The sequence below is a fragment of the Onychostruthus taczanowskii genome, unplaced genomic scaffold (assembly GCF_017590055.1).
Source record: "Onychostruthus taczanowskii isolate IOZ18803 unplaced genomic scaffold, ASM1759005v1 scaffold148, whole genome shotgun sequence".
NCBI classification, from domain to species: domain Eukaryota; kingdom Metazoa; phylum Chordata; class Aves; order Passeriformes; family Passeridae; genus Onychostruthus; species Onychostruthus taczanowskii.
This window is the reverse complement of record NW_024498663.1, coordinates 605,617-628,149: the sequence shown is the minus strand read 5'-3', so window position 1 is coordinate 628,149 and position 22,533 is coordinate 605,617. Positions and strand designations below refer to the sequence as shown.

The 22,533-nt window shown below is 42.3% G+C and overlaps 1 long non-coding RNA gene across 1 annotated transcript; it reads left to right on the top strand.

The window, feature by feature from the left end:
* The first annotated feature begins 17,803 nt into the window (after positions 1–17,803).
* Positions 17,804–21,807, top strand: LOC121332720. The gene is made up of 4 exons (XR_005952189.1): positions 17,804–17,929; positions 18,386–18,522; positions 19,127–19,204; positions 20,933–21,807. It is a non-coding gene; the product is annotated as an uncharacterized LOC121332720 (long non-coding RNA).
* The last annotated feature ends 726 nt before the right edge of the window (positions 21,808–22,533 follow it).

Genomic DNA, 22,533 nt, shown 5'->3' with positions numbered 1-22,533 from the left:
TTGTGTTGCTTACAGGCATATGCAAAATAATAAAGACTAAATAATATTTAATGAAATAATAATTAAACTAATAAAAACCCTAAAACTAGATCAATTGAACATTTATGTGGTAGCTGTGGATCATACTGTAATGATGAGGTTAAATCAGAGCAGATGCCTCTTGGAAGTTTCCTGAGGGCTTCTTTGATGATGGCACAGTCTCACTTCACAGGGAAGGAAGGTCCAGGCCAGGCACTTCCTGAAGGCAAACAAATGGTTCTGTGATTCTGACTGCCCTGTACCATGCAGCTGTGAACCCTAGTTACATGCACAGGTCAGTTCATGGCTGATGTTTCTGTAGATATTTTCTCATGGTAAACAGGGCTCCAAGACCTTGGGTAGCCCAGGAGTAAAAAGCTTCAGGCACTTCCATTACATACTCACATAGCTGGGGGTGATTTCTAGTTTCTTGACAGCTTGCCTTCTGGGTGCTTTAGAAAGATGTGGTGCTCTTTTTGCTCTTTTCCTTTTTATTTTTTCCAAGAAATTGCCTGCACCACACAGTGTTTAGGCTGTGAAATTTTATAATATGTTTGCCATACTGCAGCAGAGCTCATATGGCAGGTTTTTTTTATCCATGAAGCCTTTTCCTGATGACATGCAACACTTCATGAAACTCAGCTGGTACTAGTACTGCAGCCAGTAATGAAAGAAACATCACTGGTAAATAAATAAATGAGCAGAAACCTCAGGTTTACTGACCATCGTGGTTTGATCAGTACACCAAGCTTCCCTAAAATGTTAATTCAGGAGGCAGCTTGCCAAAAACAATGGAAACCAGTGAGTTGACATGAAATATGCAGATCTGGTACACCATGAGGTACACAAAGCACTGGAATATCCATGTCCTGAATGGGTCCTCACTGAACAGAGAGGAGGAGCTCTAAACAGAGGTAGGTATTCCCATACTGTGCTGGTTTTGCATGGGATGGAGTTGAATTTCTTCCCAGTAGGGCTGTGTTTCGGATTTGTTCTGAATAGTGTTGATAACACAGGGATGTTTTTGTTATTGCCAAGCAGGTCCCACAGAGAGCCAAGGCTTTTTCTGCTGCTTGACCACCACATCAGCAGCCAGGCTGGGGTGCACAAGGAGTTGGGAGAGCACACAGCTGGGACAGCTGACCCCAGCTGACCCAAGGGACATTCCAGACCACCACGCCATGCTCAGTAGAGAAAGTGGGGTGGAACTAGGAGGAAGGGGAGGATGTTTGGAGTGATGGTGTTTGTCTCCCCAAGTCACCATCACGCAAGATGTGGCCTTGCTCTCCTGGAGATGGCTGAACACCTGCTGCCATGGGAAGCAGGGAATTAATTCCTTGTTTTGCTTTGCTTTCATGGGCAGATTTTGCTTTTTCTATTAACCTGTCTTTATCTTAATCCACGGGTTTTCTACTTTTTCTAACCTCCCAGTTCTCTCCCCAGTCCCACTGGTGGGGAGTGAGCAAGCAGCTGTGTAGGGTTTACCTGTTGACTGGAGTCAAACCTTAACACATATTCCTGAATAGTGTGTTTCCACTTCTCTTTGTAATAGTTGGCCTTTCTTAACTGCATCACGTGATTAGAACTTTTCTTAACTGCATCACGTGATTAGATTGAGCAGGGCTCAATCTTTTCTTTTTTTCTCTCGCCCGTTACCAGCTTCTGTGACCCATACATTACATGGATTTATCTTTCTCTGGATCTATCAATTCCAGTTAATTATTGGGGGTTATTGTTTTGTTTGGGGTTTTTGTATGTTGCAGGGGGAGGGTTTGCTTGTTTTTCTGTTGTGATGTGTCACTCCTCTCTGCCAAAGTCCTCCACACAGTATTCCTATGGGGTTTCTTCCCTCAGAAGCTCTACCACCTTTCACTGTTTTGGCACTTCAGGTCTGTTCTTGTTCAATTTGTTTGTTTGTTTGTTTGTTTGTTTGTTTGTTAATATGGCCAAGCATGATATTGCAGCAATGAAAGCTCTTCCATCTCTCACATTCTACTCAGCTGGGACATTAGCTCTTTGAGTTTTAGAGAGTGGTTGTTTTCTTTATCCATTGCACTGTACTTAATAAATTGATCTTCTATCACTGGTGTGTCAAAACATGTCCTAAAGCTCATACAGTGGAAGTTTTTCCATTTTCATTATTTTGAAACAGTCCTTTCGATTTTTTAAAGTGAATCATTACAACAGAAGTTCTGCTTCCTGTATCCATCATAACTTCAGCATTCTTCCCCCTTGATCTTATCAGTGATTTCACTACTTTCAGCATCAATAAAGGCACACTGTCATTTGATTCATAGTGAGATTTGAAGAATTACTTTTGGTAAAAACTGAAAACATTACCTATGTGACTAATGTAGCAAACAGCCTGATTTGATCAGTTTCGCTTGATTTGTTTTAATAGGAATAAACCTCACTGCAGCCAGTTTGGGGAAAATTCGTCAGCTACTCTTTTGTTAAAGAATAGAAATTTCTCCCCAAGAAGCTTGATGAGTTTGAGTTAGTAGATGTATTTGTTGAAGTTCACATTATTTCTTGTCATGTTATGGAAAACATAAATGACAAGAATGTTGCAGCCAAATGTCTTGATCTAACTTTCTGTGGTTCACATGAAAAGACATATTTAGCCTGTACCTAAGCTTAATCTATTTTAGGTGGTGTAGAGGAAGATTAAATTGCAGATGAGGTAAACATTTGAATAATTAAGTAAATAATAAGTATATAATAAGAATAATAAGTAAAGCTCCAGAGATTATGTGTTACTTTAGTGCTGTGATGTTTCTATTATGAGAATATGAGTATGAATGATAACTACAGTTTCAGCTCTGACTCCAAAAATCCTTATTAGTAGTGCAAGCAGCTGCAAAAATTTCTAGCATGTGACAGCACAGTAAGTTACTAATGCTTTGTGAATAAGTGTGACCAGTTTATCAGCTTTATTAAATTGAACTTCTCTTATCTGCTTTTTGACCATCCTTTCTTCCAAATACCGATACTTGTGCATCAGAGCAAGTATGGAAACTGTGCAGTTGTTCATTTGCAACATGATGATCAACCAGTTCTGTTGGCTTGCTGCCTTTCATTCCTTCCCTGCTGTGTGGGTGTCAAGCTGGCAATCCCTGAGCACAAGTCATAGCGGGCCTTGGGAAGCAATGCCATGGGAAAAGGGATAGCCAAAGACACTGCTCAAGAGCAACGCACAGGATAAATCAGCTTTAGTGAATGCGCCGAGAGAAGAGTAAAACTAATTCCTACATCTTGAATCTGAATAACATGTTAATTCATTACACAGGATATGAACAAGTAAGTAATTCAAATAGGAGCTGTCTATTAGTAGGGAAAAAAATTCCAGTATTGTTTCTGTGGCTGAGCTGCGCAGACAGAATTGCTGAAATCCATTGTGCAGATCTCCTGAACTGCTCTGATACTTGTAATTTTTATATTTGTTAATATTTTGGCAACTTCTTCCACACATGGTTAACCCTAACATTATTTGTCATCTGAACTCTTCATAGTATTGTACAATTGTTTCATCAACTGCTTAAAATAAGGATAAGATATTATTTTTAAGTAAATGTCTTAGAACTTGTCACTGCTTTGAAATGTTTTTAATCTTGTAGATCAAAGACTTATGGCTGGATCTAACTTTTATTGTGTCTTTCCTCTGGCAAATCTTAAACTGACATCACACATTGTCCCACTCAATTCCTTATACACACGGTGAACTCATAAATCTCAAAGTTGCAGAAGCACTGCTTTTCATGTTACAGCAAACTAAAAGTTGTCTCCCTCTCCTCTAGATGCACAGCTATGCCACAGAGGTCCACACTTAGTGTCCCACAGGCTTGCAATGCCTTGCATCTGGAAATGAGCCTGCTGGATGGTGTGCTGGGCAGCACACTTGGATTTCAGCCACGAGGAGAAACATGGGAATGTCAGCCAGGTGCTCAGATTTCTCAGGCTGCTTAAAACTAAAGCCCAGACATGGATTCCAAAGCACATGAGGTTTGTCTTGAGATGTTGAAGGGCCTGATACTGGCAATGGCAATACCCGCTCTCCTGGGTTTGGATAGCAACTTTCTTTCAGCTCTTGGCCAGCAGGCACAACTTGTTCTTTTATGAAAGAATATTCCCATAAAACAGTTTCTGATTCCTGCTTGCTTAGGAGAGTCAAACTGACTGAGCAATCTGATGACTGGTTGTGAGATAGCATTGACGTCTTGGGATTTGCCCTGCGATACAACCTGGCTGTGGCTGCAGGTTCCCTCATGCTGGGACAGACAGGAAAGCAAGAGGATCCAAATCTCCCAAAGGCATTGATTCCCTCCCAGATACTGCAAAACGCATCCCTCCTGCTAGACCTCTCTGCTGAATGTTTAGCAGAGTGAGACTTTTTTTTGGCTAACTATGCAATGAATTTCATAAAAAAAGCCTAGAAGCACAGCGTATCAATCAATCAATCAATCAATCATCATGAAATAAATAAATAAATAAATGTATTTGTTACTACTTTAGAAGAGCTCTGGGACCACATTAGCCTGGGTGAAGTAGGAAAGAATTAACAATAAGGTGAAAAGCAAGGTGATGTATGTAGGTGGCTCAATGGAATGAAATGTATAATTATGTGACAGGGGGGTATGGCTATGAATCACAAACAATGCTGCCATTTTTAAAATGAGTGCTGTGGTGAAATAGACCACACTATTTTAAATTATGTACCTTATTTGTTTCTATCAATCTTGGTTGACTATAACTTTTTTTTTTTTAAAAGAAATATGTAACTGTCAGGAATGCATTATGCTCTGTTTTTCAAAGGACTCTACTGCTAAAGTGTATGATGAGTCACCTAATAGAACAGGGATGTGTGTCATTACATAAGGAGAAAAATAGATTAAAAGTACCACCCAAATGCCAATGTGTACTCTGATTTTGATTGCAGTAAATAGACTTGGAAATAGTTTATTTTATTTATTTTTAAAAAATTAAATGTGTTGAAAATTGGTTAGGGGTGGAAGTTTAGGGGACATTAGTTTGAAAATTAAAAAAATATCCCAGAAACAATATTCTTGTATCTACTGATCAACTGAAAATTTCAACGTCTTCTGGCATTTAAGACAAAGAAGAAAATTCTCCTCTTAGCCACAAAACAATCTGGTATTTTCATAATACCCATTAGGAAGGTGCCTAGAGAGCAGGTGATGTTTCCAGTACAAGTCAGAGGCACAAGAGCCAAGGATGATTTAAAAAATGTGGACTGTAGCCCTAAGGTAAAGATGAGGCTGTGTAATTGCTGACGTTACATGACTGGGTGTGCCCATTAACACTGTGGGGTTAATGCTAGAGGCAGTGACAAACAGCAGCCCATTATCCTTTTGCTAAATCCATGACTGATAATGATGTCAGAGCTATTAAATATAATGATCTGCTCATACCTCACAAAGAACTTCGGGTAGATGTAAATCCCTTATGAAACATTACCCAGGGGGATGGGAGGGGCAAGAAAATCTTTCTCCATGTGGGAATGGTGACCATGCTGGCAGGGGGACTCAGCCCTTCCTGCCCCCACTTCTCCAAGCATGGAGAAGTGAAGCTTCTTACAGCTGGAGAAGGAGCTCCCTACAGCTTCACCACTGCCTGTTAGGAAGGCCACCATCACCACCAGGGTTAACAATTTCCTTCAATGAAGCTGAGCAATGACAGCTCAGCCTGACATTACTTAAAGCCTGAATTTTCCATGCTGGACCACAGTGCCATGGCATTGTCCAGATGCTGCATGCCTGATGCAGATGGAAAGCATCCAGAGGTTTGGGACAGACAGTCTATGTACAGCTCAGCTGGGAGCTAGGTCTGTGTATGGCGGGATCAAACCACTGCTCGTGATCACCTTCCTAACCATTCCTTGCTTGGGATAGGTCTCAGGATAAAAAACTTTGTAAACTCCACAATTTTTAGGCTAAAATTTATTATCCCTGCTTCCCACTCCTCAAACCAGTATTAGTGGCTTTTGTAGGCTTATAAGGATGCTTTACTCCCTGGTGGCACTGGAAACCCCAAAGACATTTCAGGACCCAGCTGGGACACAGCTGAGTAAGCAGTGGCACATCGCCCTGACAGCAAATTGGAGCCTGCATGCCAGATGGGGTGAGCAGGCAGGGCACATACGAGGGGAGGCAGGCAAGAGATTATTGAGAAAGGAGATGACTCTATTTTTCAGCTGCAATTCCTCTCCTTTCACTGGTCTTTGGGCTCTGGAGGAGAGGCTGCCCCAGCCTTCTAGCACCACTGAGCACTCTGCCAGTGACAGGTGACTCCTCATGGTGATATGGACCCATTTCCCTCAGCCTCAGGAGACATCTGAACTGCAAAAGGCCAGAGAAAACAAAAGCAAATGGTAGATGGGGCTGGTGTGTGACTCTGGTTTTTGCTTCGTATGCCTGTTTCTCTAGAATTCATTTTCCTTCCAGTGAAGGAACCAGTTCTGCTCCTCTAACTTCTCTATCATGCACAGGAATAAATCTCCCAGAACATTTTCACTTGTTGGTTTCAGATGGACTTGATCTTGTCTAATATGGCTTGGCTGCTGTGGATAACTCCACTATTAATAACTCTTCAGTTGCTTGAGGACGAAAGGTCTCTTCTACTTCTCAGTAAGTTATATTTATATGGTACTTATATGACGCAGCAAGTTTGTAAAAAAGCCACAGCTGCAAAAACAGAGTGTGTTGGGATCAACAGATTGAATTCAATCAAGATCCTCATTCTGCTTTCAAATCAGACTGCACCTGTTGACACAGATTACTGCTCATGTGCTGTAAAGCAAACCTTACCTTAGAGAGTTACACATTTTTAAACATGAAGGAGAACTTACAGATATTCCTGGGCATGACGGTAGGTTGATTTATAGCTACATCGGTACTGAAACACATGAAGGAAACATTCAGAAAATACATGAGCTGAAAACCATACTGAAAAATGCACGTACAAACCTGTATGTGTGTGTGTGTGTGTATGTGTGTGTGTGTGTGTGTGTGTTGTGTGCAATCAGCATGTGTCAGTGTGAGGCAGTGTGAGGGCATCTGCACACAAACACTTGTGTGCAAACACAGATGGATGGTCTGTGGTGCACAGGCTTTGTGCAGCTCTGGAGGGCTTGCCTTTTATGCTAGCTGGGCTAAAATATAAATGTCAGGATATAACTTGTATTAATGACAAGGAGTTGCTTGTTTCAGAATGAGCCTTGGTGGATGATTTAATTAAAAATAATAATAGTTTGCCAGCTGCTAATTAGGAAACTTATTAGTCATACAGTAGAGTGTTACTTCTGCATGTGAACAAGCTGACTTCAAGTCGTCTCAGAGGAGACTGGCTTTCAACCAGCATCATTAAGTATATTCACAGAAAAAAATAAAAGCTGATTATGGATGAGTATTTTGATTTGAATAAGAGGAGACCCATTCCCTCAGAAAAAATAAAATCCTCTTCACAGAAGAGATGTATGTTGTCTCTTTTGGCAGAAAAGAGCTTCTGCAAGCTTCTAATGATCAAAATGGGAAAGGAAATGCAAAATGCATTTATGTAAAGTCAGTTTAATCTGCTTTGTCCTGTGGCGTAAAAAACAGTTTCATGAAACCTCTGCTCTTTGAATGGTAAATGAAACTTTAAAATTGGAGATTCTATCAGTAACTTCTTGCCTTTAGCAGCAGAACAGCAAGCTGCACTTAATGTCAACACCCTTAGAGCCTCCTCCTAAGAAGTCTCTGCTGTTCTCTAAGTCTGCCATAGTGCTCATAGCATACAAAATAAGGAAAGTGAACGCTGTGCTTGTGGGTTACAAATTCTCTCTGGAGATGTAATAATTGGGAAGAGACTAGCTCTATAACAGTACCATTCCAGGCAGTCTTCTCAATTGAATTTCCTTCCTAAGACCAACACAATCTCATAAAAAGCCATGCTACCATGAAAATAACAATTGACAGCTGTGAGGTGCAAGACACAAAGACAGCCTGTGTGTGAGGATAGGTGTGTTAATTATAATACCAGGAACAAAAATAAAAAGACCAGCATGTTGAAGGCCCAGGAAAACAAGTGTTCCATGTATCCAGAGCTGAAATTATTTTAGATTTAATGAGATCCAGTGCACCTGGATAGGCAGCAAGCACACCTGCATTGTACAAGGGGATACCACAGAGGAGCTGCTGTGCCTGACACACTGCTCGTGGCTTCCTCTGATTTCCATGGGGAAATTCAGCAACTCTGTCCCTGTGGACAGTGGACCCAGCTTAACTACTGGGATAGGAGGAGGAATATAATATCTAACTAGAACTGAACCTGGAGGCCAGGATTTAAGCAGAACATAGTCCTTCAGTCAAGGATTACAGATAACAATGACAGTTCATTCTCCGTCTTCATGGAGGGTCCCAAGGGACAGTGATGTGGCCAGCATCTCCATACCAGCTCTCAGGAGGAAGATCGTGCTACTGGGTGATGGGTGGGTGCATGGTCAACCCTGTCTGGGAGGGGAAATACACACTTTGCCACATGTGCTTAAAGCAAACAGTCCTGGCTTTAGATGGCATATGCTGAGTGAGACTATCAACCCATGCAGGCATCAAAACAGGTCTCTCCTTGACAAGAAATGTGTTTAAAAGTCATATTTAAAAAATATGAAGGGCCTACACTTACCACAGTGATGATTGTTATTATTAGAATAATGTTGTTTTTAAAATCAAATTTAAGAACATAAACTGTGACCAAGTTTCCAAATAACCATCCTACTGGATATTTCAAATAAAAATCCTACCGGTGGTGCAGGGACTGCAAGTCTTTGGCCATCAGGGAACAAAATGTTTATCTTATCAGCACTTTGATACCTAGCATTGGCGTATTCCTGTCTTCTGAAGATGCAAGTGTGTACTGCGAAAGCACTAGCCAATTCTACTTGCCTTTCTCCTCTTCTCCTGGCATACACACTTGAGCAGTGGCAGGGGATTTTCCAAGTATTGTAGTCTCCAGGATGATAACAGAAAATGTTACATAATGACATTTCAACTGGAGGAGGTAAAGAGGATGTATCCTCTAATTTTAATGTAAGAAGAGAGATACTGTCAAACAAAATAAAATAAAACACTACAGAAATTGTGTTTCATGTAATATCTTCTGTAAGGTAATCTTTGTGGACAAAAATGTATCCACATGAATTATTGCAGCTGAAAGGAAATATTTCATTTCCAAGGTCTTACCCAATGCTGGCACCAGGTCATTAGGAGATAGGGTGGTTTCTTGCCCTTAATATTTGAATTGTCCTACCTTTTATGCTCTAGTAAAAGAGGAAGAGGAACCTGTAATAAAAATAAAAGGAGATCAGATTTCCAGCTATCATAAGCCAGCAGCAACAGTAGTGGATCAGTGAAGAGTCACAGAGACTTTGCCATGACAGGTGTGGATTTGCACTAGCCTGGCATATTGCTGCTATACGAGGCTCACCCCTCCTCACAGTGGCAGGCAGAGAGCAGCTTCTGATTATTTAATAAGTTTATTTTAATAAGTGGTTATTTTAGGATGAGCAGTTTTCTGTCCCTGGACTGATAAACATTCAGATCATCATACTTGTCAGTGGGATGGCAGCAGTTGCTTGTTTGCACCCATCAAGCAAAATGGCAAAATTATGTGTCAGAGTCCCTGGGTAGAAATTGAACCTGTTGTGACAGCTTTGCCAAGCAGACAGTGCATGAACCGGTCTGGTAACACAGTAACAAGAGAAAGCACGTCTGAAAGTTGGTGACAGAAGATGGAAATGAGGAAACATAATGTAATAGCAGTCTCAAAGGTGAGAGGGTTATGAGATTATGTTTTGTAATTTGCAATTTTTTCTCAGTTGTAACTGAGTCCTGGGAGGCAATAGAACAGGGCTCTGAGAGGTTTCTTCTGTGAGCAGGTCTCATCTCCCTTATGGACAAAATGGTGTCTTCATGAGTGTATCTGCTTTGGAGGGTATTTTGGATGGACAAAATTGGTGCTAAAGGTCTTCTAAAATCCTTGCCAAAGCAGGGAGAGAAGTTGTGTTTGCCTCATTAATACTGTCAGGCTTACTTGGCAGCTTACATGGGTAAAGTCTTGAAATATTTCTTTTCTAGTCCATCCTCACAGGTAAAGCTTCACCTGACCAATCTCAGCTCTGCAGCATTTTACACCCCTGCAAGTTCTGTGCCCAGACCCAAGAGGAAAAGGAAGGGCCTGTGGAGTGGAGCCTTGGGAGTGGGCTATGGAGAACACAGTGTCTTTCTGTTGATAGATTTTGTGATCTCTTTGGGGTTACAGTACCTTAGCAAATATTCCTTTAACCATGTAGCTCTCCACTTCTGTCCCGAGAACAAGGGAGCCCCCTAAAACTGCTGCCTAAAACCAGGTGTAGAACAAGAAAGCCATCCTGAGGCAGAGTTGTGTGTCAGTACTGAGGCTCCAGGGAAATTAGCAGCACTATTTTCAGCTGAAACACAGTTTCAACCAGCTTTGGGTGATATGCTGACTTTTTGTTTTCCTTGTATGCAAATAAATTTTTCCCTAACATCACATGCTAGCTAGACAAAGACATCTTTATTCTAATGTGCTTCCAATGCCTTTTGTGCAGGTTCATAGGAGATTATGCTGAATAAGTGATTTCTGCTTATGCAAAATCTCTTACTGTACAGAAACCCAAGGTAATTTCCTCCTCATTCCCTTTGTAACAAAGAAATAGTGACAGAAGATAAGAATATCTCCCACATATTAAAGGAAAAAAAAAAATAAAAAGAAAAGAAAAAGAAAAAAGTAAAGAAAATGAATATGTAGTGGAACTAAGAGAGATAGACAGGATCTTCTCAGACATGCAACAGCTTCAAGAACCCCAGGCCCCAGCTGCAATGCAGATGCCGGCAGGGTCTGTTCCAGAACAGCAAGGGCAGCCTCTGGAAAAAGTAAGGGATGAAAGCTGGTGACTTCTGCTCTATCCAAAGGCCTGTAACTATGCCATAGGTTCATAAAAACATAGAACTGTATTGTGCTAGAATAATATGGGCTGAGAAGGGACCTTGAAGACTCTCTAGTTCAAATTCCTCTGCCATGGGCAGGGACACCTTCCACTAGACCAGGTTTTTCTGAGCCCTATCCCACCTGAACCTTGAACAATTCCAGAAATGGGGCATCCACATGTTCTCTGAGGAATTTGTTCACTGCCTTCAAGGCTGAGGAAACTGGCCATGCTTTCAAGTGAGGTTTGGGCCGACTGACCCTGACCTCCGCGGGGCCACCACGGGGCAGCAGTGGCAGCAGCAGGTGACTCCGTGCTGCAGGGGACAGCGGCACCGCTGCCAGCCTGACCCGGGGCTGCAGAAGTTCACAGAGTGCTAGGAACCTGGATCTGGGTGCTGGGGGCACTGCCAGAGCTTGCCTGACCCCCTGACTGCTACTCCATGATGTTCTTAAAAGTAGACACCAATGACAGTGCTGGGAAAGCTGCAGAGTATCCAAAGTGACTACAGAGCTCTGGGGGTGGAGCTGGGGACACAGGTGATGTTCTAATTCCTGTCAGAGGGGGTTGAAAGTGTAAGAAGGGGGAAGGCAACTGGTAGGTTGACTGCCTGTCAAGAAATGTTTGAGCAGCAGGGTGTAGTTTTGGATCATGGGACCCTGTTTGGTGGTCAGCACCTGCTTGAGAAAGACACAATCCAGCCCACTAAATGGAGCAAATACATCTTTATGAGGAGGATGGTTGCCTTAGTAAGGAGAATATATATATATGCATATATATTTATATATAAAAATGCAATTAAAATCTTTGTTCAAAGGTATAAATATCTATTTAAACTCACACATATTATTTCAGAGAAAGAAAAGGAATATTTTTTTGCAGTACAGAGGGTTGAATGCTAAACTAAACACCAAGAAAAACAAAGTCCACTGTTACTAAATCTGTCTCCCCAGACACACCAGAGTATATATTCATGATGTGACATGGGAGGACGGATTTGGTCTTGAGGGCTGGGGTCTGTGAGCATGCAGCTCCTGGTTCCACCCCTGGTCAGTGCATGGGGCAGTGCCCTTCTCTCCAGGTACAAGACATCTCACTGCCTGACCAGTCTGTACCAAACCAGGTTTGTCTCTGTGTCTTTCTGCATTGCACATGTCCTGCAACTGGGGCTTTCAACTTGCCAAAAAAACCAGCAGGAGCAGGCCACCCAAGGAGTCTCCAGCATCTCTGTCCTGTCCATCACGCTGCAGCAGCATGAGCAAGCCAGTGCACCCGAAGGGCCGGGCATGCCAGCTAGAACCCTCCTCCCAGCACAACAGGTTTCCAGCCCCACACCACCACCCTCTTCAGCTGAACTGGTTGATTCCTTAATAAAGGCAACAGCCAGTGCAAGCACTGCCATTTTTCAGGGGTCAGCACCAAACAATTGTATTTCCAAATTAGCATCTTTGAGAAAGCACCAGTTCCTGTGCTCAGTGCTCTCCAGCCAGTGTGGGGTTCAAACCTGGCATCTCAATTCCTGACAGGATTTCTGCTCCTTCCTGCTCCTCTAGCAGGAGTACACTTGCACCTTCACATGTGAGAGGTAAAATTAGGGGGAAAAAAGTTTACATGACAAAATATTGTTTGATGAAATTGTGATCTAGTGATAAAAAAAAAGATGATGACACATCTGATATCTTGTATTTTGCATAATTTCAATAACTTAGCATAACCCAAGTAGTGCTATTATTACTCCCAAGTGTGACTAATTAGATACATGAAAATAGCTTTTCTCGTATCTAGAATATATTTGTCTTTCTAAAATGCCCGTTTTATTTAAGATTTTTAATTCTGAGTGCCAAACATGTGAGGCAGAGTTTGACAGCTTAGAGGACTGCTTGTCAGTGAAAACTAGATAATTTTTGCAGAATGGTGGGTATGAGAGAGGGTTATTTTGCAACTTGAGTCCCGGTCCATGTTTATGCAGTGCCTAGGGTGTTGAAGCCTCCTGGCTTAAGGTTTGCTAGTGTTGTCAAAATGCAAGTACAAAGTCATTAATTCTCACAAGCCCCTCAGGAGCAACAGCCTCAGGGCCCCATGCACAAGGGCCCTGCACAAGCACGCAGTGACACCAAAAGCAATGGGCTTGAGGGTTAATCTTTACCAGTGGGAGCTCTCTCTTGTTGTGCCTCTGTTTGCAGGGTCTCCCAGAGCAAACCAAAAAATCCCTGCCTGATTTCACTTACTGTGGGAGGTATGAAATGAGAAGGTGATTTCTAGAGAAGAAAACGGCTCAGCAGATGTGAACTGAAACAGGTCCATTTGTTTAAACAGAGCTGTTCCAGCTTGTAACAGCAGACAAATTCCCTCATAGTCTCATCCAATTTAGCCTTGTCAGGCTGATGTTGCTGGCAGTGTTGTTGAAATGTCTGATAACAGACAGAAAAAAGTGCATGTTTTAAAATATGTGCATATATTGCTATAAAGTGATAGGGGAGGTGTAGCGGGGGTGGGGGGGGTGGTGTATAAAAGAAAGAAGACCTAACAAAAACTCTCAGGCTTCAAATTCCCTTGCCTTTTTTGCTCACTTCTATTGACAATGATTTTCTGATGCCTTTTTTTCAAAGTGGCACTAAATTTATTATGGATGCCACCACAAGCACATGCCATGGACTTGGCATGCTTGTGTGCACTGAGGGAGGTGGCGGGTGACAAAATTTCACTCCTGTGGATAACTGTGGACTGGAGCAGAGCATACTGCTGGAGAGATGCAGCGGGTCTGAAAACACCCTGCCCTTTTCCCTCCCCTACAGTCTTCTCCTAGTCCTCATGTTATTTTGGGGGAGATTTGGAATTGACCAAACCCCTCACCAAAGTTCTGTCTAAAAAGCCACTTTCACATCATATCCTTCACAGCATAAAAATGGAAACTTTCCTAAACCATGTGATAACAGGGATAATTATATCCTTGGGGTATAATAGTAATTATTAATGGTAAAAGCCACTCAGCTTGGATAAGTTGAGCACAGGTATCAATATCTATTCCTTTCCCACTGTATCTACTAGTTTTGTTCAGGGGAGCTATGACATGCTGTGGCAGGGTGAAAAATCAATAGTGTCTTTTTCACCCCTTCCTTCCTGTTTTTCAGTATGGCTTAAAGTTATCTTCTCCAAATACACAACACATTGTTATTGGCTGACTCAGCCACAACTGAGAAAGCTGTCAGAAAGCTTTTAATCCTTTAGATTTTAAAATTCCGTCAAAAGCATTCAGTGTAATTAAAGTTGCTGCATTTTTGTATAACAACTAGGAGCCTGTTTTGTGTATTTCATGAACATGCAATATTGCCTTTCATCTTCCTCTCCTTTTAGTGTACAAATATTGTTTTATTGAATGGGAGATAGCAAAAGATTATCTAAACTTTAGCTTCTGTCTGTCAGTCTCTTCCTGTACAAGGGTAAAGTTTATTCTGAAGTCATGCTGACTTCAATAATGTTTATTTGCCTGGGCAAAAAGCACTCAGGATCAGGACTTTGTCCCTGGGTTGGTTGCAGCCTCTTTGCATCTTCTGGATATTTGAAGGATATGCTGCAGGATCAGGAGGAGACATTTAATTATTAGCCTTTTTAAATTTTTTCCACAGCTCTGAGCAAAGTAATAGCACTGGTTTTCCCTTGGCATATCGGAAAAAATTAAGGTCCACCCATGACTTGCCAGTGCTGACTTTTCCACATCTGCTGCACTAAAAGAAACAGATTTTGGATTTATGTAGTGCTTTTCTTCTGCTCTCTTCACAAAATGTTAACAAATAAATTAAGAGCAGTGGCTCTCAAGGTGAAAAGGAGGCAGACACTGTGTACTCAACGTTGTTTACACTCATTAGGATGTTGCAGGCTCTTTCATTTAACAGGGGAGATTTGGATGACAAGCAGCATCCTCTTGTAATAAAATAAAGAATTATTGACCTTCATGTTGCTTCCCACTGTGGGCTTCTTTCTCCAGTGCCACAGAGATCACATGCTCAGGAGTGCTGTGTGCCTAAGTGAGACCGCCAGCCTCACTGTGCTTTCACATGGGCAGCCTAAAGTTCAGAGGAAAAGGGAAGGTGGAGTTTTCTGTTTCTTACCCGAAAGCATGCTATAATGAAGGAGCTGCACTATCTTCTTTATTGCCCTTAGGCCAGGCTGGACTCCTTCCTGGGCTTGGGCCTGGAGATGAGGACAGCACATTCTCCACCCCATGGAGGGTCTCTGGCATCCCTCTGAGGCTCTGCCCTGTTCCATGGGCTGCCAGTGTGCCAAGCCCAGAGCTGCTGAGCTGGAATGCCTGCCTGGGACACAACAGGCACAGAGGAGCAACAGCTTGTTCTTTCTCTTTCTATCACACTAATGAGCATCCTTTTCCTGCCTTCATAGTGATCCTCAGCAGTGCCAAGGCTTCCCATTATATAAATTCTGTTGTCAAAGCTGCCTGAACAAGCCTAAATTGTCAGCTGAAAAGAGCCACTCCTGCATCCACGATGCCACATATTACCAGAGGTTTGGAAGCCCCTCTTGCTTAGCTCTCCTCAGCACCAAGCCCTGCATCTGTGTAAGTCCCCATCCTGTGGCACTTCTCATCACAGCCACCACTGCTCTAAAACTTTCAGCATAACTTGTTGTCAAGCAGGAAAAGTACACATACATTTCTCTTCAGCCCACAAACTTCTTTGTCAGATTTAGTAATGCCAGCTTACAATGCCAGCAGTGTCAGTAAAACCAGCATTTCTCTCCCTGGGACCACCACAATACATTGTATCAGTGTCCCCTCCGATGCTCCCTTCTGCAGGGGAACGTCCATAGAAAATACTACGGAGTGATTCAAAAGCCTAAAAAATTATGGATTTCAGTGAAATCCTTTCGGACTTCCCTATACATGTAATTTCTGGTGTGCTTGATATGCCTCAGTATGGTCCCCAAACTTAAGGACAGATGACATCATAGAGTGGAATGTGTGGTAGCTTTACACTTGGTGGTTTTAATCACAACCACTTTAAATATATTGAGCATCATATAAGGTTGATGTTTATAAGGAAGATGCAGTCCTCTGAGTCTGACAGCACATTTACCTCACTACACATCCTATCTGGATGTCCTGTAATGGCAGTGAACTCCTGGTGGAAAAGGTCAGCAAATAACTGCACAACTCAAAAAATTCACACATTATAATCCCAGCACTTCAGCTTCCCTTTTCCTCATGCTGTGCATTATTCATTGCCAGACAGGAGCACTTTCATCTCTCTGCCTCCTTTTCTCTTCCTGCTGTTCTCAAATCAAGAAAAACAGACTCCCTTTTAATTAATTAAACTTGGTTCCTGTGATGCTGAGCATATCACATTTTATCAGAGAGCTTGTAGCTATAGACATTAATTTTCTTAGGAAGAAGCCTTCAAACTAGAATCAATGCACTGCTCATACAAGAAGCAGTCAAGTCAATTTGGACAGTGGGGTGTTTTTGTCTGCAGCCCACACATTTTTCCAGCTGTGAAACATCATTTGGATGCTGAAGAATCTAGAAGGTGTAGTTAGTGAAGAGTGGGGAGAGAGAAGAAAGGAAAAAAACCTCTGCAGAAAGGGTCTGGGAGTCCTGGTGAATGGCCAGTTGAACAGGAGCCAGCAGTGCCCTGGCAAACAGGAGGGCCCCGTGCCCGGGGGGCATCAGGCACAGCATCAGAGCCAGGCAAGGGAGCGGATTGTCCTGCTCTGCTCTGCTCTGGGGCAGCCTCACCTCCAGTGCTGGGGACAGTTCTGGTGACACAACACAAAAAGGACATTGAGATGTTAGAGAGTGTCCAAAGAAGGCCATGAGGAAGGTGAAGGGCCTTGGGGTGAAGCCACGTGAGGAGTGGCTAAGGTTCCTTGGTCTGTTCAGGCTGGAGAAGAGGAGACTGAGGGGAGACCTCACTGCAGCTACAACTTCCCTGTGAGGGGAAGAGGAGGGGCAGGCACTGTCACATCACTCTGTGGTGACAGTGACAGGACCCAAGGGAATGGCATGAAGCTGTGTCAGGACAGTTTTAGACTGGGTATCAGGAAAAGTTCTTCACCCAGAGGGTGGTTGGGTACTGTAACAGACTCCCCAGAGAAGCTGTCACAGCACCTGACACTGTTCAAGAAGTGTTTGGAAAATACTCTCAGGCACATGGGATGACTCTTCGCATGTCCTGTGTAGGGTAAAGAGTTGGCCTCTGATGATTCTTCTGGGTTTCTTCTAACCCAGGATATTCTATGATGCTGTGATCTATACCCTGACCTGTCAGCCTGCCCTCACTGCCTGGCAAGGTTATGGATCATCCTCAGTGTGATCAAATGACACCAATGGACAGCCAGGAGATCAGACCCTGCTCACCAGGGATGTTCCCCAGGGGTCTGTGCAGTGCCAGTCCTGTTTAACATCGTCACTGGTGATCTGGATGAGAGGATGGAGTCCACCATCAGCAAATTTGCAGATGCCACCAAGCTGGGAGCATGTGTGCTGGAGAGTAGGAGGGCTCTGCAGAGGGACCTGGACAGGGTGGATATATGGGCTGAGTCCAGCAATGTGAAGTTCAACAAGACTGAGTTCCAGGTCCTACACTTTGGCCACAATAACCCCCTGCAGTGCTACAGGCTGGGGACAGTGTGGCTGGACAGTGTCCAGGCAGAAAAGGACCTGGGGGTGCTGGTGACAGCTGGCTGAACATGAGCCAGGCGTGTGCTCACATGGCCAAGAAGGCCAATGGCATCCCGGCCAGGATCAGGAATAGTGTGGCCAGCAGGGAGGTTGTTCTCCCCCTGTACTCGGCACTGAGTAGTCTGCACCTTGAGTGCTGTGTCCAGTTCTGGGCCCCTCAGTTTGGGAAGGACGTCGAGACACTTGAGGACATCCAGAGGAGAGCAACAAAGCTGGTGAGGGGCTTGGAACACAAGCCCTGTGAGGAACGACTGAGGGAGCTGGGGTTGTTTAGCCTGGAGAAAAGGAGACTCAGTGGAGACCTTTTCACTCTCCAAAAGTCTCTGAAAGGAGGGTGTACCCAAGTGGGCTTTGGTCTCTTCTCCTGAGCAACCAGTAAGAGGATGAGAGAGTCTCTAAAGCTGTGCCAGAGGAACAACTGGATGTAAGAAAAAATTCTGTGTAGAAAGAGGAGTTGGGTACTAGAATGGACTGTGCAGGGAGGTGGTGGAGTCACTATCCCTGGAGGTGTTGAAAAAAAGACTGGATGTGGCACTCAGTGTCATGATTTAGTTGATACGATGGTGTTAGGTCAGAGGTTGGAGTTGATGATCTCCAAGGTCTTTTCCAATATAATTGATTCTATGATTCTGTGATCATAAAATACAAGATGATAAATGCTTCTCTTCTAGTCTGTGGATTGCCCATAATCTCAGTTCATGAGACTACAGTGCCTGGTTTTTTACTTGGAAAGGTGAGGAACAGTAGGAGGAGTGTGAGAGCACAGGTGACCATGCTCTGCTGCAAGAGTGGCCTGCAGGCATGTCAGGTGAGAACAGCATTTCTTATCCCTCTCAGAATTTTGACCCTGAATTTCATCTTGTCTGTGATGAAGCAGGGGCCTAAACAATGTAGATATAGATGCCTTAACTACTTTGTAGTAGCTTGCTTCTTTTTTTTTTTTTTTAAGCAGAAAATACATGCATATTTCTACTTGTCAGAGATGTGGGTAAAGCTGGAGAATACAACATAAATGCTGCTCTAAATGTCAAAAACAAATTAAACAGCAACTAAAAAGAGCCCAAGCTTTATTTTAATATCCTGATAATTTTTCTAGCTAGTTGTATTATTCTTCTCAGTCCTGTAATATATAAACATCTGGAATCAGCATCAGTCCCATTACTACAATAGCATTCATCCCCTATGAGCTCCCATAAGGTGCTCATGTCAGGATGGAAAGTAATGCAACCCAGTTCACATGGAGCTTCTGTCTCTGCTCATACCTCTTGGGCAACAGGGGAGGAGAGATGTGCTGAGAAGGATGATGTAGAAGGAATCTTGACTCCCTGGCTTCTTGTCAGATGTAATAAACAGATAAATGATGACATAGCTGAGACCACCCCTGACTGACTTGTCCTTTCTCCTGTCTACAGAAATTAAAGGAACAGCTGAACAAAGTCAAGAAGTAATTGAAAACAGCCTGAAAATGAGGAAAATCATCTTCAATAGAGGTGAGACCTCTTACCATATCTGTCAAAAGTGCTCAGGGACACAGAAAGCCACCCCTCAGTGAAATCATTAATCTGGAGACGGGTGCCAGAATGGTCGGTTCTAGAATGAGCTCTTGTTGGCCACACCAGGTTGAACCTGATACTCTTCTCAGAAATTAACAACCTCTTCTCTGCAGAACAGTAAACATTAACAGGAATTTCTCAGCCACACCACTCCCTGGGTATTATTGTTTTAAGAACAGAGCTTACCCAGGAGGAAAATTGGCCCCAGCACTGGCTATAAAGTGCATCTTCACAATAGGTCATTTCTGACTCTTTGATATGGTGATTAAGCTAAGCAAATTACATGGGTAACTATTAATTTGTTTTGTTTAATTGCACCTTTTGGTGTAGCTGTAGGGTGTCAGTGTCCACAGCTGCTGGAGTTGGTTGCTGGCCTTAATACTGACCAAGGAAGTCCTGGCTATGCAGTGTAGAGCCCACATTTGTTCTTTTGCAAGTAAGTTGAACCTAGCCCAGATCAGAAAAACTTCACCAGTTAGACACCTCCCCATCCCAGAATATTTGGAATCACTTTGAAGTCATTAAAATTGCAAATTTTTAGTCTATCTCCTTTTGAATTTCCACATTTCTGTAGAGCTCAGGTTTTCATCACACCAGGGACATCTAGAAAGTAATTGTTTTAATGTGCAAGCAGAGGGTCAGACTGCTAGATCATCACAGCTATGGTTTCTCTGTAAGCCTGCAGCTTTCTTAGGGTCTGCATGTCAGTCAGATGGACTGTGCACAGCTCCAGCACCATTGTTAGAGGGTTTTGACCTCCCTCCCACTGAAACACAGTGCAATTTTTATGCCTCTGTAGAGACTTCATTTATATCCAGATGCATTTAGGCTTGTCTTCTTTCTGCTTCTGAGGAGTGTGTGCTTATAGGTGCATACACAGGTATGTGTGTGCATTTAGACTGGCTGGGACTGTCTAGACCCAGGACTGGGCAGTTCTACCCTCTCTGCTTTTTACCTAATAGTGATATGACAAAAAGTCATTATTTAATTGGGCAATGTGGACTACCAGTAGACTGTAGTCTCTCTCCTGGATCTGAAAATCCATAGCAAATGTGAACTCTCCCTCAGGCAGCCCATCAGGCTCAGGATGTGTGCTGTGGGGAAACACCAAAGCACAACATTTTACACCAAGGAATACACCTCTCTCTTGCACAGTTTATCATGGATATCTTACATTTCCTTTTCTCCCAGCTCAAAAAATAAGCATGGAAATTTACACACAGTTTCTGTACCCCATGTTGGCCCTTATGCCTGAGGGTTTGTCCACACCTGGTTATTCATTAAAATAGCAGTTCTGGATAACGACACTGGCTTTATATCGATATATCTGTCTAAAAGCAAGCAACAGAACTGAAAAGAATTACATGGCGTTTGCCTGGATACAAAAGCAGATCAAAAGATCAAATCTTGCCTAAAAATTTCTTCTCCTTTTCACTCATATTGTGAGTGCCCTCCTGCAATGGAAAGCTCCAGACAGAACCATTCTTTCCAAGCACTCCAGCAGTTCTCATTTCTGGGCAACAGTAGATAACTGTAGTGAATAAATGAGGGGACATTTTCCTTTTGTGATTCTTTTGAGATTACTGGATAATGTTTTACTATTTTCTGTCTGATACATCTCAATTTTTGCTTAATCACCTCATTACTATATCCTTCTTTTCACAGGCAGGCATAAACTAGCAAGCTATGGGAAAATATGTCCAGTGTCAAGCTGTCTGCAATCAGCATCTCATCTTGAGAGAAGATCCAGGGTTTTGGAGACAAATAATTATCTGTGATTCATCTTTGTGATTTTATTAGGCCAAAATTACCCCCAAGTATGAAAACCCAGTTAAGAACTAGGGTGCTTGAGACTAGGATCTATATTTTGCACTGTGAGTTCTACTTTGACATTTAAAATATTTTTACACTTGCTTATCTGAGTGAGATAGTAAGTCCCTTGGAGAAGTAAAATGATACAGATAATTTGGTTTAATTTTTCACAAAAGGAGTTGCTCATGTGTTTTTGTTTTCTCTGTTTCCTTGGATACTAGAGATTTCATATCACAGTTCAGCCACACATACATTTTCTATTCCATTACCGCACCTGGAATATGTATGAAAAATTCCCATAAATAGTTAAGACATGAACAAGACCTCAGGAGTAACCTCAAGCAGGAAGATCCTGATCAGGGTCAGACAGAAGTGGACAGGGAAAACAGACAGATCGTCATCTGCATAGGCTTCTTAATGCTGCTCTTGCTTTTCTAAGAAGTCAGGACTTGCACAGGAATATTCTCTTCTCATTTTGAGGCTGAAGTTGTTTTTGCTTTTGGCATTCATCTGAGTATGCTCAAAAGATAATTAATTAGACCATGTGCATAGTTTGGACTGAAATCCAGTCCAGTGCATTTTAAAACCAATTTTCATAAGCATTGCACAATCATAAGTGTGTGACACTGATCAGAACCTCCACCTGCAAAGGTACACTTACACGTGCAGATTGATTTGCTAATCTTACTAACCATTTCACATAGAAATTAAAATTCTTTCTATTCACTTATGAATATTTGCCTAGCGTTTTTAAGTATTTTGCAAGTCATAAATATTTTTACAGAAAAGGACAGGTTACTGATTAGCTCCAAGGGCATTGATATTGCTAGCAGAAAAGCTGGTTTAAATAGCCATATAAAATATGACCAGAAACCTTTTAATGAGAGTTCTTTAGTCTGGATAAAAGGGCAGGGAAGACCTTAACAAGAAAACTTGTTAAGTTATTATAATTTTAGGTGATGGGGTTTTGTTTGTTTGATTGTTTGTTTTGTTTTGTTTTATTAGTATACCTAGATTAATTTTTCCCATCAATGTATTGAGTTATTTTGAAAATCCAAACTTGTATCATTTACATTTAAAAAGCCCCTTTTATAATTTACAATATCTTGGAGCAATGAGTGATTCAAGTTAACTGGTTTTTGTGAAGTTAACTGGTTTTTGTGAAGATCCACCTCTTGTGCTGGTCCCATGTTTTTTTCGGTCAGCGTTGTTGAGGTAATGTCTTGGAAGAGCCCATGAAAAACAGCCATCTCCTTCAAATCACTCAATATTCTATAGTGAATGAAGTTGGGGTAGGCCAATGGCATCCCGGCCAGGATTTTGGGGGTTTTTTTTTTTTTTTTTTTTTTGGTGGTTTTTTTGTTTTTTTTTTTTTTGGTTTGGTTTTTTGGTTTTTTTTTTTTTTTTTTTTTTAGTGAGTGTAGTTGAGTTCTGCCCCTTTCCAGTCTGAAGAG